This window comes from Balaenoptera physalus (genome assembly GCF_965194825.1).
Source record: "Balaenoptera physalus genome assembly, chromosome: 8".
In the NCBI taxonomy this organism is placed as follows: domain Eukaryota; kingdom Metazoa; phylum Chordata; class Mammalia; order Artiodactyla; family Balaenopteridae; genus Balaenoptera; species Balaenoptera physalus.
In genome coordinates this window covers 81,132,309-81,154,390 of record NC_138887.1, presented here as the reverse complement: position 1 = coordinate 81,154,390, position 22,082 = coordinate 81,132,309, and the positions used below count along the sequence as shown (strand labels likewise).

Below are 22,082 nucleotides of genomic sequence, written 5' to 3'. Positions count from 1 at the left end.
GTTTTTGAAAATCTTTTATCATGCCTGAATGCCCAATAACTTTATCAAACATTTTCCTGTATCTATTACACTGATTTTTTTTTACTCTTGTAATCTATCAGTGTAATGAGTTATTTGAGTGATTTTCTAATATGAAGCCAGCTTTGCATTCCTGGAATGAATACAACTTGGTCACATGCTTTAGTCTTTTTATATTTTGCTGGATTTGGTTTGCTAACATTTTATTTGGAACTTTTTATTTTCATGACAGAAGTTCACTTGTAATTTTCCTTTTGGTAATATCGTTGTAGGGTTTTGGCATTAAGTCTTTTTTAGTCTCATAAATATTTTAAAAGTCACTCTTTTTGTAGTCTCCTGAAGACTATAAAATTGGAGCTTCTTTGTACTTCATTGGTGTTAGAACTCACCAATGAAGGCATATTCTTTCTTTAGTAGTTATGATACTTACTACTCATATTTTCTGTTTCTTCTTCTGTCATAGTAAGTTGTCCTGTTCATTTATATTTTCAGTTTGTTTTAGTATAAGCTTGATCATAATATCTTTTTATTATCTCTTTATTGACTTTAAGACCTACAGTGATATCCTTAAAATAAATGATACTGCTTATTTGCGCCTTCCCTCTTTTTTCTCCTTTGCCAGTCTCACAAGAGGTTTATAATTTTATTATTTTTTCAAAAAACAGAATTTTATCTTTTGAGCTTTTAAAATTATATGTTTGTTTTCTTTTTTCTTTTTTTTTTTTTGCCATGCTATGCACAGCTTGCCGGATCTTAGTTCCCAGACCAGGGATTGAACCCGCACCCTTGGCAGTGAAAGCTCAGAGTCCTAACCACTGGACCACCAGGGAATTCCCATATGTTTGTTTTCTATTTCATTAATTTTACTCCTACTCTTATTATTTTCTTCCTTATATTTCCTCTGGGTCTATTTTGGTGAATTTTCCTAAGTTCATAAAATAGATGATTTATTCATTGACTTAAAGGAAAAGAAGAAAAATTCTTCTTTTTAGTGTTTGTCTGTATCCTGCACATTTGATATAATTTCATTATCATTCAGTACAATTATTTTCTACTTTCCATGTATTTTCTTCTTTGACCATAAGTTATTAAGAAATATATTTCCTAATTTCCAAACATATGGTAATTTTCTAGTTATACTTTTGCTCTTGAGTTCTAGCATAATTGCATTGTGATCAGAGAAACCAGACTATATGACCTCAATCTTTTGAAAGCTTTTTATTTTTTAATTAAAAAAAAATTTTTTTTTTGGCTGTGTTGGGTTTTTGTTGCTGCACGTGGGCTTTCTCTAATTGTGGTGAGCGGGGGGGGCTACTCTTCGTTGCGGTGCGTGGGCTTCTCATTGCGGTGGCTTCTCCTATTGTGGCTCGTGGGCTCTAGAGCACAGGCTCCGTAGTTGTGGCGCATGGGCTTAGTTGCCCCGCGGCATGTGGGATCTTCCCAGACCAGGGCTTGAACCTGCGTCCCCTACACTGGCAGGCGGATTCTTAACCAGTGTGCCACCAGGGAAGCCTCCTCAATCTTTGAAAGTTTTGAAGCCTGTTTTATGGCCTGGCATATGGTCAGCTTTTATAACTGCTTCACATGTGCTTGAAAAGACTGTTTACTCTGGGGTGGCAGGATAAAGTGACCTACCTGTGTTACTCATGTTGTTCCAGTTGTGCAGATCATTCCTTATTTTTGCCTGCTTCAATTACTGGAATTAAGAGTGATAAAATTCCCCACTACGGCTGTGGATTTGTCTGTTTGTTTTGTAGTTCTGACAACTTTTTGGAATACATACTTTGAGGCCATATTGTAAATGCATAGAAATTTAGAATTATTATATCATCTTACTGAACTAAAACATTTATCACTTGAAATGTCCCTGTTTAACTCTACTAGTGCTTTTTGCCTTAAAGTTCATTTAGTCTTTATTAATATAGTCTCACCAGCTTTCTTTTAGTACTGTTTCCACGGAATGCCTTTGTCAACTCTTTTACTTCCAAACTTTCTGTGTCGTCGTGTTTTAGGCATGTCTTTTGCAAACAATAGTCTGACGATCTTTGATTATTAACTGGAGCATTTAATCTGCTTACATTATTACAGTTACTGATATATTTGGACAAAAAAAATCCACCATTTTCCTATGTGCTTTCTATTTGTCCCAGATGTTCATGTTCCTATATCTCTTTTTTCTTGCCTTCTTTTGGACTGCTAGAGTGATTTTATCATTTGTTTTTCTTCTCTTTTACTTTCGAAGTTATATATTTTACTTCTATTATTTTAGTGATTACAACATGGATTCTTGAAATTAAAACATGCATTCTTGGTGTATCAGTGGCTAATGGTAATCTATATTTTAACCCTCATTCCAGATAATTCAAGGATTTTAAGCAATTTAACTATCTTTAGTTTCTTCTAGACTTACACATATACTATTGTTGTGTGTACGAATATGAATACTGAGTCACCTCTTTGGGACTTCTCAGGGGGTCCCTGAGCAGACTGAAAACCATGAGACTACATGATCCAAGCCTCTGTCCACCTTAACATTCTATATGCATGGATTTGCACTTTAAAAATGTTAACCAAACCAGCCCTGCTGAGGATAATGCATTCTTAAAATGCAACTGCAGAGAAATGAAGCATGTGTTTTTCAGGTTTCCAAAAGCTAGGAGGTTGGCCCCTAAACAGGACCATCTCCTTTCAATCAAATACAATTGAAAAGCTGCAGAAAACACTGGTAGATCTGCATATAAAATGAGGTATATTCAGATGATGATAAAAGAACTGTAGTTGCCAGTAGCCCTGTAGTTCACCTAAGATGATCCTAGAAGAGCAGAACTGCTTTATTTCCTGCCAAAAATATTTTTGTTTTCCTGTTTCCCCAGCAGACCCAGGCTTGTGGTCCCTTTTGACACTGTGGATGCAGAAGGAAGAGTCAAAGTCCTTTCTGTATATGGATGTACAGATTTGTCCAAATGAAATGAGGAAGCAAATTTAAGCTGCATGTTTGTTTGGTTGAGAAGGAATACTTTTTTTCTCATCATTAATCACAAATTAAAGCCATTAAAAAGGTATTACCAGTTTCTGGGGGGAAAAAGTGGGAGATGTTGCTTGGCAAAATTAAACTTCCATTAAATTATGCTCAACACAAGCCCTGAAAGTAGAGAAGTTTTTACCATTTATATTTTAGTTCAGTAAAGCGGAGACGCATTTTCTCTAGCATGGCTAAATATATTAAACACACTTATTCTCGTTATCCTGAATTTTCACCTGTGCCTAAAGCTATGCGATAATGCAACCATAGGTTTCTTTGACATCTTGGTGTGGGAAGTAAGCACCTTTATTTTATATAGCACCCTGCTGGCTTCTCTGCCCCAACTTGGGCATCCAAGGCTACAAACGGTGACATCACAACACTAAGCTGCTCACTTTCTCCAAGAGCTCAAACTGTATTTCCCAATTAGGAAATGATGTTTCTCTCACTTCATGGTGATCGAGGGGGAAGTTACGACTTCTAAAGAGCAAATAACTCAGCTTTGAGTCATATAGTCATTGGTCCCCTGGGGAAGAAATTCCAGAAGCTCTGACTCTCTGGATGTAATTTAAGTCTTTACAATCTCAGAACCTGTATCTCTAAAGAACCCACAAGACCCTCTGCTCCAGACTTATTTTGTTCCCATCCTACAGATGAGACAGTTGATGCTCAGAGACATTAAATTATTTGTCCAAGGTCATAAGACTATGGAACAATTACCAGTGTTCCTCAATGTTTAAATCATGTTTCCTCAAGCTCAGAAAATACATGAGAATGAAGATTCTAGAATCCACACCAATATGAAGCAAGTTTCATTTTAATGGCCGCTTACCCTGCAGCAGCCTGTACCATCATCTTACTGATCTCCAGTCTTCACTGGGAATGGGAGACACAGCACCACAACAACTACAAAATCACATTCACAGTTTTTAAGGAGCACAAAGCCCCTCACTCAACTCTCTCCTTAACTTTCAGGGTCTGTTGATAGGTGAGGTAGGCTTGTAATGTCTTTTGCAGACCAGAGCTTGACAGAGATTGAAAGCATCTGTCAAAAGAACCCAGGCCTCCCATTTTGCCATTTAGGACAGCGGCCAGATTTTGCTCTGTTAATAGGCTCCCATGCAGGCAGTTATTTTAGCAGTGATTCTGTGGGTCTTCTGTGGCACATCTTGATTTAAAGTGAAATGTCAAAAAGCACTTCTCAACCACTCAAAGCTTCCAGGGTTTCTCACTTTTAACTGATTGGACAGAAAGGAAGGCAGCCTTCAAAACTGTTCTGTAGACATACAACTAGATTATTCAGTCTCTTCAAATTCAGAAAATAATTCGGAGAGATGGTGACTGAGGAATCTGATTTCTGCCTAAGAAATACTTTCCCTAAGGTCAGATGGAATTGGAAAGAGAGTTTATGGGGAAAATGCCACTGTGACCTTAAATGTGAAATCTTTGGGTTGACACCATAATGAGGAATAGAGTGCTATTAAAATATATTGCAGATTTTAATAACCCCACTAGCAGTAGACCAAAAAAAAAAAAAAAAAAAAAAGGCTTAAGCTCAGAATAATTCTGGGAAGGAGGGTTTTGCCAAGGAGATTTTAATGTCAAGAATGTATGTGAGGCTAAAAATAAGGAGCTCACGCGCATCCCAGAGCCGTGGGTGTGGATGTATATATAATCAAATTAAATTATTCCACTTCTACTTATGGAAAAATCTGATGATAAAAGTTGACTAGAAAACATTTAGTCATATTTCACTTGGATTATGCTTATATATACCAAACTCTGGACTTGTCAAAATAAGCCTCACCAGCGCTTCCCAGCCAAGGTGTTAGATAGACAATGGGTGCAACATGCAAAAATGATAAAGATCTTACAGCAACATCATGCCTGGAAAAGCCACAGGAATTCAGCTCCCAACTAAAGAGAGAGAAGTGTCCCTGAGGTATGATGAATAGAGCCCAGAGTGGCCTAAATGTAGAATGCAAAGGGAGGAGCTTTCAGAGAGCCGAAAAGCCATGTGTTGAGACCCAGGTCCCAACTCTCAGAGCCTGGAGGTCAGGAACCCATGACTTTTTGCACTATTTCTTTTCCTACCAGGGAAAGTACCCCTCAATTTCAACCTTGCTCTGGAGGGCCAGCATTTGTGTTCTTTCTACAAATCATTTGTTGATACAATGAGACTGTGAGGTTGGCTGCTGCCAACACATCCATCTGCCAAACAAGGCCATCTGCAGAGGAGACGCAAAGCTTCAATGCCTGTAAGTGAATTTGTTGGCATTTCAAGACAAACATCTCTTTGGCTACAACTACTGAAACTTAAATCCAAAAATGGGAGGAAAATCTAGGCCCAGGTAAGACTTTTATTTACTTCTTAAACTGTAATTATAAGACACATGTACCGTGCTTCTTTAGTTCCCTCTGCTTGCCCAAGCCTAGGCCCTGGGCCAGTGAAGTCTCTGTCCATTGATTCTGGTGCTGACCAGTGGGACGGACAGCTGGGAGTGGTGGGGAAAGAAGGGGCATCTTTCCTGGCTGGTGTGAATAGTATGTGACTTCATATTGGCTAAAACTTGGCAATGCAGGTGACACACACTCATTAGGATGTTTTCCTTGTGTATCCCCCAAGTGATGAAAAGTGCAGGGTGGAGAAGTTGGCTCAGGCTTCGTGCACATGCCCAGGGTGCTGATGGGGACCCAGGAGAGCTGATGGGGCTCAGCCTAGCAATACCACTGCCTCAGGGTCTACATGAATTCTGGCTTGGACAGAATCTGCATCTCATGCCTCTCAGTTCTCTCCCGACATGTCATTCTGGAATCCCGTGATCTTTGCTCCCTAGAGAAAGAACAGAGCAGAGAGGAAAAATAATTTGACCTGATGAAAAGGGAAGTAGGGATGTTAAGAGCTAACAGTTATGGAGAATGTATTAAGAATCAGACATTATGCTAAGCACTTTATATGTAATACCCCTCACCTTCCTTCCCCACCACTCACAGCCCTCCTCCCTACTGGTCAGCACCAGAGCCCAATGGACAGAGACATCACTGGCCAAGAGGTAGGCACTGCTATTAGCCCCTTTTTACAGGTGAGGAAACAGAGGTTTATGGAAGTTAAATAACTTTTCCTAGGTCACATGTAGCTATGAATCAGCAATGACAACATCAAACCCAAGCCTGAAACCATTCTATGATTCTATCACGGAGACAAGAGGAAAGGGGAGGGCAGGGGAGGGGAGTGCGGCAATGAGCGAGAGGCCAGAGGCAAAGCGGGGCAGGGGATGGTAGCCATTCTAGTACTTATCAATGAATTTTAGGATCATTGAGAAATGCTACCATCCATAATTCTAGAAGGACTTGAAAGATTTTGTCAGTTGATGGAGGAGAGATCCAGTGGAGGGCATCAAACCCAAACCTGAAACCATTCTACGATTCTATATCCTATGGATTTTTCCACCTACTCCCTGTAGCTGTGCAGTAAAACAGCTGAAAAACAGCAGACTGAGTAGATGTGGGAGGGATCTAATTTCAGCTCTGCAACTAATTATTCATATAATCTCAAATGTCATGTAACCTTGTGAGCCTGAATTTATCTGTAAAATGATAATAATGCTTCATGTTCTGCTATCACCAAGGCATTGTATTGCGACAACTCGTTGAGAAGCTTTGAACTAAAAATAAAAAGGTCTTCTATATGTGACCTGATTAGGATGGTTGCTATAGGAGGTGATGTGATATAGGAGAAAGCATGAGCCATGGATGAGGCTGGCTATGAATTTGTCATACTAGCGGAACATTTTTGACCCTCCAGTGTCTCATCTATAATCTGCCAGAGAGCTCTGGCATGAGGAAGACACAGGTTGGAGGTGACTGCAGTGGGCACCCCCATGTCTGACCCAGGCAGGAATGCCCCTTACCCACAAGGGAGGCAGATGGAGCTGCTGAAAACACAGTAGATGAGGGGGTTGATGGCGCTATTCAAGGCCGGCAGGTTCTGAATGATCACAGAGGCATAGAAACGCTCCTTAGTGTTTGGAAGGAGGCTGAAATTGTCCAGGATATCGAAGAGGAAGTACGGACTCCAACAGCAGATGAAGGCTGGGGAGAAAAGAGCCGTTAGCACCATAGCAGCCCACAGCCCAGGGGGCCCTCTGTGTTGGCCCTGATTGCAGCTTCAACTAGGAGCTTCCTTAGCACCTGGAATCTCTCAGAAATATTTAGAACAATTGTGTGTGTGTTAACATTAATGTCATATTTACTTAAACACACATATCTACACATACATACATTACATCCCACAGATGCATTTCTAAAATTGAGTAAATTTGCTGGAGCTTCTCTATTCGTAAAAGGAGGCTCCAATTTGACCACTGTAGGGATTACTGAAAGGCTGGGAACTGTTCAGCACGGCCTTAGCCTCTCATTCTACACAGTGTGAAAGAAAACCCAGCAAAGCCCTTTGGAGACTCTATGGGAAAAGACAGAAAAGGGAGCACTTTGCCCAGATAGTGACTCCTGATTTGGGGTAGACGAGGGGAAGGATGGTACCTAATGTTTCAAAACACAGCCTGGCTAAGTCACAAGATTCTCAATTTTCTTTTCCATTTCTAAGTCAACCACTCCAGAAAACACCGACCCTATACCTCTTACAAATCAGGTGGTGTGGGTAAGACTCTGTCTGATTTCTGTTTGGATCCAAATCCTCAGAGGAAGGGGATGAGAAATGGAGATCCAGAGTGTGATGGCCAGTTTTATGTGTCACTTTGACTGGGTCATGGGGTGCCCAGATATTTGGTTAAACGTTATGTCTGGTTGTTTCAGTGTGACTGTTTCTGGATGAGATTAACATTTGAATTTGTAGACTAAGAAAAGCAGATTGTCGTCTCCACTATGAGTGGGCATTATTCTATCCACTGAAGTCTTGAATACAATGAAAAGGCTGAGTGGGACTTCCCTGGTGGCTAGTGGTTAAGAATCCACCTGCCAATGCAGGGGACATGAGTTTGAGCCCTGGTCCAGGAAGATCCCCCATGCCACGGACAACTAAGCCTGCGTGCTGCAACTACTGAGCCTGCGCTCTAGAGCCCACAAGACACAACTACTGAGCCCACGTGCCACAACTACTGAAGCCCGCACACCTAGAGCCCATGCTCCACAGCAAGAGAAGCCACTGCAATGAGAAGTCTGCACACCGCAATGAAGAGTAGCCCCCGCTCGCTGCAACTAGAGAGAGCCCGTGCTCAGCAGTGGAGACCCAACGCAGCCAAAAATAAATAAATAAATTTTTTTAAAAAAGAAAATATCTTCCTAACACTGGTTAGGGGAAAAATTTTAAATAAATAAATAAATAAATAAGGCTGAGTGAGAGGCGAGTCACTCTGTCTGCTTGACTGTCTTCTAGCTAAGACTTTGATCTTCTTTTGCCTTCTCACTTTGACTCAGACTGAAACTATACCTTTAGCTCTCCTGGGTTTATAGATCTGGGGACTTCTCAGCTCCACAGTCATGTGAGCCAATTGCTTATAATAATCTCTTTACATATATATCTATCTTTTATTTCTCTGGAGAACCCAGATTATTACCGCAGAGATAAACCTTCTTGGGGTTGACTGGACACACACATGTACTCTCCTACTTTCTTGCCCCATCCTCTCCACCCTTTTTCTCCCCCTTCCTCATGCATAGGATTTTTCCTCAGAGAAGTCAGGCTTCCTTTTCCATCTGGCTGCAGGAACCAACTTTCCTCCGTAACGCTTTGACTGACACATTTTTTACCCCAAACCATGGCAATCTATTAAAACGGAGCAATTCAAAGACAAAGACCACTAAACATTCTGGGCTAAGGTGGTGAAGCCTGGCATTGGCCCAGAATAGTGGTTCTGGGGCATGGAGGGGCAAAGCTTCCATTTGGGGGAATTTTTTAAATGCATGTTTATGTATTTGTGTGTGTTAGGGGAGGGTTCCAGTTTTCCTAGGGATACCGGTCCTCCTGCACGATGCGGGCAGTCCCACCCATGTCCCATACATCCTTCAAATGTTATGTAGCAGAGAACCCTGTTTATAATGACCCCAATCTAGAAACCTAACTCTGTTTTATATATGAACACAATATTTTAAATAAATACTGAGTCTTCCAGAAGTGTAATTCCCTTGCAAATAGAGGAAAGATTACTTTGTTTAATTTGGAACTTTAGCAGGATTTGCTCACCTGCTGGGAAAATAAAGTCACTGGCAGCAATACTGCTTTATTTTTCACGTCTCCATGAAAACACACCTGCATTGGTTTTCATTTGGAGCTATTACTACTTCACTGGGCTGTGCCCAGGTATTTCTATATTGAAATCTGTGTTATTTTATTATAAATTATTTTCTTTCTATTCCTCCTTTATATTACTGTATATTGATCCTTTAAGAATTACGTTAACTAGATAGTTTTATGTATACATTTCATTTCATGGTGGTAAAGGGGCATTACAGAATATTTGTTATAGGAAGGAGTGTTTTGGTCTGACTGGGCTGTTGACATTGGCTGACCTCCTTGTGGGCATCGCTGCTCTCTGACTAAAGGGAGCCCAGTGCCTGGGAATATACTCCCTGATTACGAAAGGCTATATTGGCTCTGAAACACATGATAAGTTTCCTAACTCAACATCCAGGGAATGTGTATCTGTGCTTCTGATTATCTGGGAAGGCAAGATAATCTTTGATCTACTTCAGAAGCTTCTGGGAAGGGATTTTGAGCCCTGGTGGGTGGTATATGCTCTATTCCCAGGTCTGCCTGCAGTGTTGTTTCGTGACTATGTTCTGCTCGCTGAGTCACACTGTTTACGGTCTATTTGGCATTTTGCAGTTGCATTTTAGAAAGGTGAGATGGACGGTTCTGGTGATTTGATACACTAGAAGAGCTAACATGAGAGCTATGCTCCCAGAGCTCCCAAGAGCTGCAAGAAGGGTAGGGAGGGGTAGTATTTGAGCTAAATAAAAAGGAAATGGTACAAATCCCTTTCCTTCTTGCATAACCTCATTCATTCATTCAACTAATATTAATTAAGCACCTAGTGTGCGTGGACCCCCTAAGGCCTTGGTGATAATAATGTAAGGAACATTAAAGCAAACATCATTGCTCTCGTGGATTTCTTATGCCAGCAGGGGAGACAGACAATAAGCAGATCAATATATATCCTATACTGTCAGGTAGAAGTAGAAATATGAAGAAAAATAAGGTCGGGTAAAGATTACAGGAGAGCTATTTAAGACTTATCAAGGAGGTCTTTCTGAAGAGGTGGTATTGTTGGAAAACAAGATGATGTGAGGGATAAGCCATGCCACCATCTGAAGGCAGAACATTTCAGGTGGGGGAAACAGTGCAAGGTATGAACAAGTTGACATTTTGAAGAAATAGCAAGAAAACCAGTGTGACTGTTATAGAATAGGAAAGGGGGAGAGCAGGGGAATGGGGCTGGAGACTTGGCTGGGGGATAGATCACACAGGCCATATAAGACATGGGAAAAAGTAGGACTTTATTCCAATGTAATGGGAAGCTATATGTGGGTATGCAGTGTAGTGATAGTGTCTGATTTACATTTTTAAAAAGATCACATTGGCTGCTTTGCAGCGAAGGAATAAGAGAAGATCAGTTGCAGGTTCCAGGGAGAAGTTGGTGGGAGCTTAGACCAAGGAAATAATTGTATAGATGCTGAGAAATGGTTGGATTCGAGATCTCTTTTGTAGGTAAAGCCTCTAGGCCTTACTGATGGACTAGATATGTGAGGTGGGAGAGAAATAGAATCATGACAGACAGATGATTCTTAGATTTTTGGTGTGGACACTGGGTGAAAGATGCTGTCATTTACTGAACTGGGGACAACAGGAGGAAGAGTTATCTTGCAGGAGGTAGGAGAGCATGCTGAGACTTCTGGGTTTTCATGTCAAGTATGATAAGCTTATTAGAAATTACACACAGAGATTTCAAGTAGAAATCATAGATATAATTTCCAAGCAAAGGAAGAGTTCCAAAGAAGGACGAATCAAATGTTGCTTAGAAGTCAAGTAAGGTAAAGATTGAGAATTGATATTTGGCATTTTGTTGGTTGTGGTGACCTTGATAAGGATGCCTTTACTAGAGTAATAGGAAAGAAAGCTAAGAGAAATAGACTCCAGAGAATGAGAGGTGAAAAGTGGTGGAGTTCTGCTAGAAAAGAGAGTGTTAAAGAGGGTTATGGGAGAGTTTATCGAGGGAGCTATTACAGTATGCTTGTGTGCATATGATCCAGGTAAGGGGGACATCTGTGGGGGAGAGGAGATGACTGGAGAAGCAAATCTTGAGTTGGCAGGAAGGAATGGGATACAGGGCTCAAGTGAGCATTTTGGATTTAAAAAGAAGCAGAGACAGTTTATCCATAGTAATAGGAGAAAAGACAGATAAAGATGCAGGTAGGTCCATGGATGTGAAGGCAGGAGAATGAGGAAGTTCTATTCCGGTAGAGTATTTTCTAAGTGAAATAAGAATCAGGATCATTAACTGAGAGGGTAGAAGGGAGAGAAAATTTTGAAGGTTTGAGAATAACAAAGAACGTACACCAATCTGACATAGATTAGGTACTCTAGAAATACCTTTTTTTTTTTTTTTTTTTCCTGAGATGAGGTGACTTTATGGGTGTTAAGAGTAGAGAGAAAGGAAAAGGAAAGGGAAGATGACAGTAGGGTGGAGAGAAGATAAGGCATCCATTAGGGAAGGATTTATAGTGACCTTGACATTAAATATCCAGAAGAAATGGAATGCCACTTCTGTCTTCCTCTGGTTGATGGACTTCAGCCCTGGGGAGAGTGCGCCTTCAGGAAAGCAACTGGCTCAACTGGATGATGGTGAGCATCAGCTTCAGCCAGTTATGTCCTAATTAGATTTTCTCCACCTTATCCACCCCAGGGCTGTGGTGGACAACAGTATTCATAAAGAGAGTGATTAGAAACTAAATGTCAGCCCTTGAAGGAGGCATAGATGGACTGATTAGCTCCACATATTCTTATCTAATCAGACAAATGTAGAAGTGCCTGTAGACAAATTTTTTAATTGTATGGGCTCTCTACCTACCAGGTTCTAGGTACAAATTTGCTTTTGGAATGTCCACACAGTTCTGCAACAAAAGGAGGGACGTTGCTTACCAAGAATGATGACAATGCTGTACTTGATGGCCTTGATTTTTGCCTTTGAGATGAGCCCTCGGTTGGAAATGGTGCACCGCTTTCCATCTGCAGGCACAAAAGGAGAATGGTAAAATAAATGCTGCTTCTGCCAATAGAAGCATCATAGGTTAGACCCACAGTTGTCATGGGACCACTTCCATCTTCCTCACCTATGCCCAGGAAGACCCCCCTTGGACATTTTCCTAAAGATGGCTCTGGGCTGGATGCTGGGAACTGCTCAGTTTGCAGCTTAATGTAAAATGCAAATGCATTGGGACATCCAGACTCTCTCAAGAGGCTTGGCTGGATGCCCTGAATCAACTGAAGCTGGAATTAGCCATGTGACCACAGGGGGCGATGCTGAGACACCCGTCTTGTCCCTTCAGCAACCTAGGGCAAAGCGGTTTGCCTAGAATTGTTACCCCAGACTAGCGTACTCATTTAACTCAAAAACCCTACTCTCAACAAAAGCTCAAGCCAGGGCTATAATAAAAAGCTGTCCCAAATAGGAGCCTGGCTATAACTTTAAGCCTATGTGGGTTGTTTGATAGTAAAACATGTGAGGGTTAAATATAAGAATCCACTACAATGTAAGCTTAATGGAGACAGAGACTTTGTGTTGTTTCTGCATCCTCTAAACTTAGTGAATGATTAACAAATATTTGTTGAACGAGTTAATATAAACCTCTCTCTAGTCAAGAAGTAGTGGTGAAACAAATATTGATTAGGATGGGCAGAATTCAGTGCAGTGGTTCTTAGTAGAAGGAGTAGTTAGATGACAAATTTGGGGATGGAGATGTTGTACACAGGGTGCCTTGATGTTGTGGGAGAGTTTTTACTGTCAGGGCTTCTAACAGCCCATATGGTGCCTTTGTGAAAATTGTGTAAAGGTGCCCTCCCTCCAGATATATGCAGACCTGCCCCAGGGCATACCCTCAATGAGGGAGTCATGGATAGAATGCTAGCTCCACACACCCTCAGCTGGGTGCCATTGATTAAGGCTCAAGGGGCACAACTCTAGTGGTGGCCCAGGTCAGAGGCCCACCCAGGGCGCCTAAGTCATATGGGGCAGGGCGGTTATACCCTAGAGGCCAACCACTGTGCTCGCTGGTCCTCACTACATCTTTCAGATTTCACGTTTGAAGCGTATTTAAATCCTCATGGAAACTGGTGTGAAATTTACCTTTGCACTATTTATTCTACCCCCTCTGCAATCCAATGCAGTCCAACCCACCAAGCATAGCACATCTGCTAAGAGATAAGGACTGAACAAGATAGGCTAAAATAGAGTTCCTCTTCTCTAGGAACTTTCAATCCAGCAGGAAAGATCACACACTCCGCACACGGCTGGGTGAGATGAGAATGAGGAAAACCAAAAACTGACTATGAACGAGGAAGGAAGCCATCCCCCTACCGTTAGGCAGAGGAGGCCGTGTGGCAGAGGCAGAGATTCCCAAGGCAGAGCTGGGGATAGGGGCATGGGATTGGGAAAGACGTGTGAAGCAGAGGGAACGTCCTCAGCCAAGACACGGAAACAAGAAAATGTAGGAAGCGTTTGGACCTCGGTGAGTCATCTAGCTTGGCTGGAGCCTGAAAGGACGCTGGATTTGAGAGTGGGGAGAAGAACTGAGGCCAAAGTGGGAAGACCTTAAATGTCTCCCTGAGGAGTTTGGGCTGAATTTCTGAGGCAGCTGCAAGCCATCGAAACTTCTGAGTGTTTTCACAGCGGGAACACTTACTCACTGGAGAGGACAAACAGTTAGCAGGAATCATAGGAATAAGGGGCTTTCTATGTGCAATGAACTGAAATGCTAATTAGAATTGATTTTTATTTCTTAATGTCTCCCCTGGAAGGCCACTCTTAGGCACTATTAGGGCCTTCAAATCATTCTGTGCATTTCACAGCACCACAAAACTTCAGTGGTGTAAGGAAGCAAATGCTTCAGAAGCATTTACAGCCGTGGTTCTCAAGTGAGGGCAATATTACCCCCTGGGTTATATTTGGAAATGTCTGGACACATTTTTTTTTAATTAATTAATTTATTTATTTATTTATGGCTGTGTTGGGTCTTCGTTTCTGTGCGAGGGCTTTCTCCAGTTGCGGCAAGCGGGGGCCACTCTTCATCGCGGTGCGCGGGCCTCTCACTATCACGGCCTCTCTTGTTGTGGAGCACAGGCTCCAGACGCGCAGGCTCAGTAGTTGTGGCTCACGGGCCTAGTTGCTCCGTGGCATGTGGGATCTTCCCAGACCAGGGCTCGAACCCGTGTCCCCTGCATTGGCAGGCAGATTCTCAACCACTGCGCCACCAGGGAAGCCCCATGGACACATTTTTGATTGTCACAAATGTTTGGGTGTGGGTGCTACTGGCATCTAGTGGGCAGAGGCCAGGATGCTGCTAAGTAAACATCCTTCAGTACACAGAACAGCCCCTCGCAGAAAAGAATTATCTAGTTCAAAACACTGATAGTGCCAAGGCTGAAAAGCCTTGATTTTCAAGGTGATATCTTGGGAAGGATACAGACTTTAGGGTCAAACCTGAATACACCCTCCAGCTCCACAACTTACTAGCGGTGTCACCTTATGCAAATTGCCTACTGTTTCTAGCCTCAGTTTCCCACTTCCAAAAATGAAGCATAAAACACCAAACTCACAGAGTTATTTTGATAATTAAAATAAAAATGTATTCAAGATGCCAAGCCCCACACTGAGAATGTCAATTCCCTTATTAGTTGAGATGATGGGTTTTAACGGTATTTCAGGAGGTATGAGCTGCCTTTATGGAAGTGAACAGACGGTATTACCATATACATTTAGATAGGCTATTATACAGTGTTATCTGTATATAGGAATTGTATACATCAAATAATTATCAGGGTGGGATTATAGCCATGGGAGGCAAGTAAAAGACAGCAGATCAAACTGTATCTTTTTGGGTTTCCCTGGTGGCACATTGGTTAAGAATCCGCCTGCCAATGCAGGGGACACAGGTTCGAGCCCTGGTCTGGGAAGATCCCACATGCCGCAGAGCAACTAAGCCTGTGCACTACAACTGCTGATCCTGCGCTCTAGAGCCTGAGAGCCACAACTACTGAAGCCCGTGCGCCTAAAGCCCATGCTCTGCAACAAGAGAAGCCACCGCAATGAGAAGCCCACGCACCGCAATGAAGAGTAGCCCCTGCTCACCGCAAGTAGAGAAAGCCCACGTGCAGCAACAAAGACCCAATGCAGCCAAAAATAAATAAATAAATAAAATTAATAAATTTATTTTTAAAAAATTGTATCTTTTCAAAGTATCTCCATTTGCTGGACTAACAGCTGGCTCCTAAACAGTATGGCTCTGAAGACTTAGTTGGTTTTTCAGAAAACTTCTCGAGAATGACATTTGTGCTCTGAAATCTGCTTAAAATGGAAACTTGCAGTACTTTCCACAGAGCAAATGGGTGACAATATAATCAACTCCTGCCCTTCGATCTCCCAATGAAATCAGTGAAAAGCATATTTAATCCAACCACTCTAGGAAATGCAAAGCCTCCAGCTCCTAAAGATGGCTCTTCAAAGTGAGCTGAGCTACAAAATCCCAGTATTCTCCTTTATTGGGAGATAAAAGGATTATTTCTACTCAGACCTTGGGGCTGAGCTGAGGCCAGAAAAGCAGTGAAATTCAGCTGTCACTGTGCATTAATAGGGGGCAGCCTAGAGGCGGTGGGTTGATTAGATTCAGGACTGGAAGCAGCATGCTGCCTTAGGCTGTCTTAGTTCAAGGATGCAACCCTAGTGGCGGCCCACGCTGGAGGTTTAGTCTCCAAGTGGCCAGTTCCTGCTCCTTACCTTCCCCATGCTTCATGCCCCTTGCAGAGTCACTGGGAACCTATTTTTCTTGTGCACTGAGCCCATGAAGGGGGAGCAGTTGGTATCTAGAGATTTTAAGTGAAGCAGAATTTATTCCTGGTGGGTGGAGGGGCCATCAGTGGACCTACAATGAGTCCAGGTGATTTGTTTGTTAACAAGGAAGACTACCTGGTTAATATTTTTAAATATTTTTTTTTCATATGTTGGGAACTTTATGTACTTCAGGTTTATTTAAAAAATTAAACATTTTAACAGTTAGGCCTGATTGCCTGATTTCTAAAATTTTTAAACTTAAAATTCACTTTCAATTTCTGATCATTGATGACCTCTTTATCTACGAATATAACCTGAATGTTAACTATTTTTAGCATGTTATGTCTCATCTGCTTAGCTGCAGGACTTTGGCCACTTCCTTTTGTTTTTTATAGGAGGTCATAGCTAGATATGAGGAGGTATGACCTAACTTACCTAACTCACAGCCTTTTCTGTTCCTCAGCTCCTCAGCTCAGGCAGAACCAGGAACCCTGACAGACCTAAAATAATTGTGGCAGAGACAGGTTAGCTATCCACCAAATCCTTTCTTTGCCCCCAGGGCACACAGAGAGACTACATTTCCCAGTCTCCCTTTCAGCAGGGCATAGTCATGTGACTAAGTTCTGCATCTAGGAACATGGGAAGAATCCATATGTACCATTCCCAGGCCTGGCTCAGATAAATCCCATGAGTAATCCTTCACTCTCTCTTCCCCCCTCCCCAGACTGCTGGATGCTGATGCTAAGCAATACCTTAGCAGCCGTCTGTTAAGAGTGGCAGAATCTCCATCTGCTTGAGTTTCTGAATGACTGTATCCATCCCTTTGACCTTTACTGTTAATTGGACTTTAATTGAACAAGAACCAAACTTCTATTTTAAGGCTGCTGTATTTGGGGGTTTCTCTGGTATAGCTTCTAGAGTTTCCTTAACTAAAGCAGAGATTGGTGCTTCATATGCAGCGCTGTCATAACACAAACCTAAAACATGTGGCATTGGCCTAGTGAGCAGGCAGCAGGTAATAAGGAAACTGATAGGGAAAGCTGGGACACTAGAGATGCATTGGATAGAACCGTTATATATGATGCTTGGGAAGGCAGATTGTGTGCCTACTGAGACTGGACCCCCGGGGAGGGTACAAGGGTGGTGTGGAGTTAGGACTCTCCAGAGAAACAGAACCAATAGGATATATATATGTGGAAATTTGTAATAGAAATTGACTCATGCAGTTATGGAGGCTGAGAAGTCCCATAATCTGCTGTCTGCAAGCTGGAGAACCAGGAAAGCTGGTGGTATAATTCAGCCCAAATCCAAAGGCATTTTCATGGGAGAAATACCAGGGGAGATGATGGTATAAGTCTAAGTCCAAATGCTGGAGAAACAGGCAACCAATGGTATAAATCTCTAAATCCTAGTCTGAAGTCCCAAGAACCAGAAATGCTGATGCGCAAGAGCACGACAAGATGGATGTCCCAGCTCGAGCAAATTTACACTTCCTTTGCCTCTTTATTCTATTCAAGCCTTCAGTGGATTGGATGATTCTCACTGGCATTGGTAAGGACGATCTTCTTTACTTAGTCTACAGATTCAAATGCTTCCAGGAATGCACTCCAGACACACCTAGAAATAATGTTTTGCAAGCTATCTGTCTAGGGCAATCAAGTTGACACAGAAAATTAGCTACCACAGTTGATAAATAGAATGTTAATAGTGTGTGTTGATTGCCACCAGCTGTGTTTAGCAAGTATCAAAAAAAGAGATGAACTCAGACAAGAGTTGGTTGGTTTATGAACAAAAATGAAAGGAAGTTAAAAGAATGTTCTAAAATTTGGGATCTTGTAGAGTTGCAAGGGTCAGTTGCTCCTAGCCCCTCGTAGCACCAGCTGTATACTTTGCGTGGCCGGGTACAAAATGAAAATGCGAATGTGTATACCTTCTGAGTGTGCAGGTCTTGTGCCGATGAAGCCTGAACCCAAATTCAGTTATTACAGTGAGGGGTTTAAACCAGCAATGAGGGGAAGATCAGACTAAGGATGTGGCCTCCCACCTATGGTTTCAGGTGGCCTCAAGCTAGCTTCTATTCAGTTAGGGGAAAGGGATTGGGTGAGGAAGCAAAGAAACAAGTCAAGCCTGAGAATTATTTTCAGAAAGACTTTTTGAATATGATTGCTGGCATGTGAAACTGACTGGAAGCAAATAAATCAGAAGTCTACTAAGTTTTTTAGGAATGATATTGCCAGATGAACCATGAGGTTTATATCTTTGTCAGTACTTAGAAATAGCAGACTTTAAAATTTTTACCAGTCCTGTGAGTGGAAAATTGTATCTAATTGAAGTTTAAATGGGCACTTTCCTGATTTATCAATGAGGTTGAGAATCTTATTTTTGGCTATTTCTCTTTTCCCTCCTGTGAAATGTCTGTTTGTGCCTTGCTCATTTTTCTTCTATTTATCTTTTTAAAAAATATATTTGATTGATTTTTAGGAGTTCTTCATACATTCTTCATACATTTTCCCAGATTACGTGTTGCAAATAGCTTCTCCCACTTTTTGGCTTGACTTTTAAATATAAATAGAGTCAAATTTATCCATGAGTTTTTTGGTTTAATGTACCTTGTATCTTGTATCTCATTTAAGAATTCCTTTATTCTAATGTCATAAAAATAACACCCTACATTTTCTTTAAAAATTTTTAAAAGTCTTACATTTCACATTTAAGTCTATAATTTCCTGGAATGTAATTTTGCCTAAGAATTGAGGTGAAGTTCCAATTTCATTTCTTTCCCTATGATCTTCTGACATGTATCAAGTTCTCATATATGTGTAGTTCTATTTGCGGGCTGTTTTATTTTCCATTTTTCTATTGAATTGTGTCAATACCACACTCTATTAATCATTCTAACTTTATGATAAATCAATATTTGGTACAGTAAACCTCTACTACCTTGTTCTACTTCTCCAGAACTGTCTTCATGGCTTTTTCTTGGCTCTTGAAATTTCCATGTATGTTCTTAAATTGGCTTGTCAAGCTCAATAAAATGTCCCGTTTCAATTTTGATTGGAACTGCATTAATCTGTAGATCATTTGAAGAGAATTGACATCTTTATGGTACTGAATCTTACTATCCACGAACATGCTATAAGTGTCATTTATTTATATATGTATATATATATATATATTTTTTTTTTAACTTTGGGTTTATTTATTTATTTATTTATGGATGTGTTGGGTCTTCGTTTCTGTGTGAGGGCTTTCTCTAGTTGCGGCAATTGGGGGCCACTCTTCATCACGGTGCGCGGGCCTCTCACTGTCGCGGCCTCTCTTGTTGCGGAGCACAGGCTCCAGACGCGCAGGCTCAGTAATTGTGGCTCACGGGCCTAGTTGCTCCGCGGCATGTGGGATCCTCCCAGACCAGGGCTCGAACCCGTGTCCCCTGCATTGTCAGGCGGACTCTCAACCACTGCGCCACCAGGGAAGCCCTGTATATATTTTTCATAAAGTCCTTTATGTCTTTTGCTGAAGGTGTTGTTTGCAGAGAAGCCATTTTACTCTCATGTACTGATGAAGAAAGGTACTTAATGGGCTTATTTCAAGTTCATTTAGTTAGAGGTGAACAGGACTCTAACCCAGTTCCTAATCTGAAGATTTTTCTTCACCTCGTTCTTCCCCATTTAATTGGAAACATGTACTTTGGATATAGCATGGATCACATCACATCTTCTAAGTCATAATGGACAGACTCAGTTATATCAGATATGTTATACTTCATCTATTTCATGGGTGCACCTCCCCCATCTCCTGCCCCCATGTGATAACTGTTCTGTTTTATAGGAGTAAACACCCCTGGGCATCAAGAGCAAGCTTATTTATGAAAGATAACCTATGGGATTGGAAACCTCATATTCTCTACCTCTCGCCTTCCGCGCACTTGTTTTTCGGAAAGTCTGTAGATCATTTATTAAATAGTTCTTTCTTTTCCTTTCTGTCAGCCTTTGAGGGGGAGAAATAGGCATACTTGCCAGAAATAAGAGTGATTCTTAAACTTGAATTTTGCAGCCCATGTTTACAAAGTGAGCTTCTGTTCACACTAATCATTGCTTATGTCCCCTCGTTGAGGAGCAGTAATCCTGGGGTACTAACACCACTGGAGATCCTACTTACCAGCCAACTCCAGAGCTACTTGGCTGTAATGACAGATAGAAAACCAAGTGGGTTCTGCTTATGAATAAGATATAGAGAGTATACAGGCTTTTGAAACCACCATCTGCCTGCTCCTCATTCCAGAAAGGGGTCAGTGATGGTGATATAAAGATATAGACAACTAAAAAATAGGTGTGATGGACATATAAACTTGTATTAAAGAATAAAAACTGACTGTAGCCATTTCCACCTTTGGGGAGGAGTAATGGCATACTGTGTATCAGTGGGAAAATGGATCTCTATGTGGCTTTGTAATATCTCAGGGACTAGAGGATGGGGGAAACCCAAGAGTGCAGGGACTGGAAAATCGAGTAGCAGGGAGATACGGGGCACTCTGGGGAGAGACAGGGGCCCAACCACAGTGGTGAGAGGCCTGCTGAGAAAAAAGGGATGGGAGACACCCCGGGTGGTGGGGTAGCTGACAGAATGTGGAAACTTTTCATCACCTCAAACCCAAGGAAAATAAGGTGAATTCCATGGTTCATTGGACCAGGAGCAGAGGGGACAGAAGAGCTGTTGGAGGTGAGACAGTGGGGTAAGAACCCAGAGGGACAAGGAGAGAGGACACAGCAGTCTCCTGGAACTGGCAGAAACCACAGGACAAGGGTTTAAAGCAATCTGATTTAAATCTGAAAGTACAGGAAGACCTCAGCCTACTTAAACAAAATTAGGTCACCTTTTAGATTTTTAAATATATCAAAACAAAACACTTCGGGAGATGACTCTGGAATAGTGCTCTGAAGGCCAAGCACAGCAGGGAGGCTGGTGAAAGCCAGCCATGCCAACAATCCTGTTTGGGTTTTTTAATTAAAAAAATGGTTTGTTTGTTTTTTTTTAGTTTGAGCTCTTTTTTCAGTCATTCACCACCTTCCTTTCTGTCATGTCCTTCTTTCTGAGAGGGAGCTTGATGTAGAGGAGAAAACATAGGCTTTCTAGCCAATCATATGTGCATTTGAATCCTGCTGTGTCATGCGCTGCCTATGAAAACAAGCAAATTGCTTTACCCTCGAGCCTGTCTTCCATGTGCAAAAGATAGACGATAATATCACCTTTCAGGGTTCTGTAAGGATTCAGGGAGGTAAAGTATGGAAAGGACCCAGAAGTGGCTGACAGTAAGTGCTCTGTCTGTCCCTCTGTCTTGTCAGTGTATGTTGACAGATGGAACAAACAAATGGATGGTGGCCAGATCATATTTTAAGATAGAACTCTGACCCACACTCTGCAGCAACCAGCCCAGGAAACCAACCCATTATCTACAGTAACCAGACCAGGAAGCCAACCTGCTATGTGCAACTCAGACTTGGAGGAAGTCAGACCACTGTCTCTATCTCGCAGTCCATAAGCCAAATAAGAATACCTGTAACAGTCTACCCCAAATAGCCAAGACTTGATAAATGACTGACAGCTTCTTTAATATTTGCCCCTATTTTTTACTTAAAGCCATCCTGAGAAAGCCAAATATACACCCCTAACCCATCACACAGGATGCCATGCTTCTAGTCAGCGCACTTACAGCTGCCACATGCCAACAGCCACCAATCAGGACGTACTGGAGGCTTTCTCACTCCACTGCCTGCTTTTGTATTTCTGCCAAGAGACAAGTGATGGTGGCTGAGTCCCTTGCTATAGCAAGCTTTGAAAAAATAGCCTTTGTCTATTCTCATTTGGTTGGTCTTTGTTTATTTCCACCATCTCTTTTTTTTTTTCCTGACTCTTCCCCTGTTATGGACTGAATGTTTGTGTCCCCACAAAATTCATAGGTTGAAGCCCTAACCCCCAATGTG

At 41.8% G+C, this 22,082-nt stretch overlaps 1 protein-coding gene across 3 annotated transcripts in view; it reads left to right on the top strand.

The window, feature by feature from the left end:
• DPY19L1 (dpy-19 like C-mannosyltransferase 1) overlaps positions 1 to 22,082 on the top strand; it is a 245,109-nt gene that overhangs the window by 141,046 nt on the left and 81,981 nt on the right. For 2 of the 3 annotated variants that reach the window (XM_082471749.1, XM_082471748.1), the window contains exons 23-25: positions 2,892 to 3,077; positions 5,138 to 6,093; positions 17,514 to 17,652. The gene's annotated coding sequence lies outside the window, so the exon portion shown is untranslated. The remainder of the gene's footprint in view (positions 1 to 2,891; positions 3,078 to 5,137; positions 6,094 to 17,513; positions 17,653 to 22,082) is intronic. The other variant, XM_082471750.1, reaches the window with a different exon arrangement.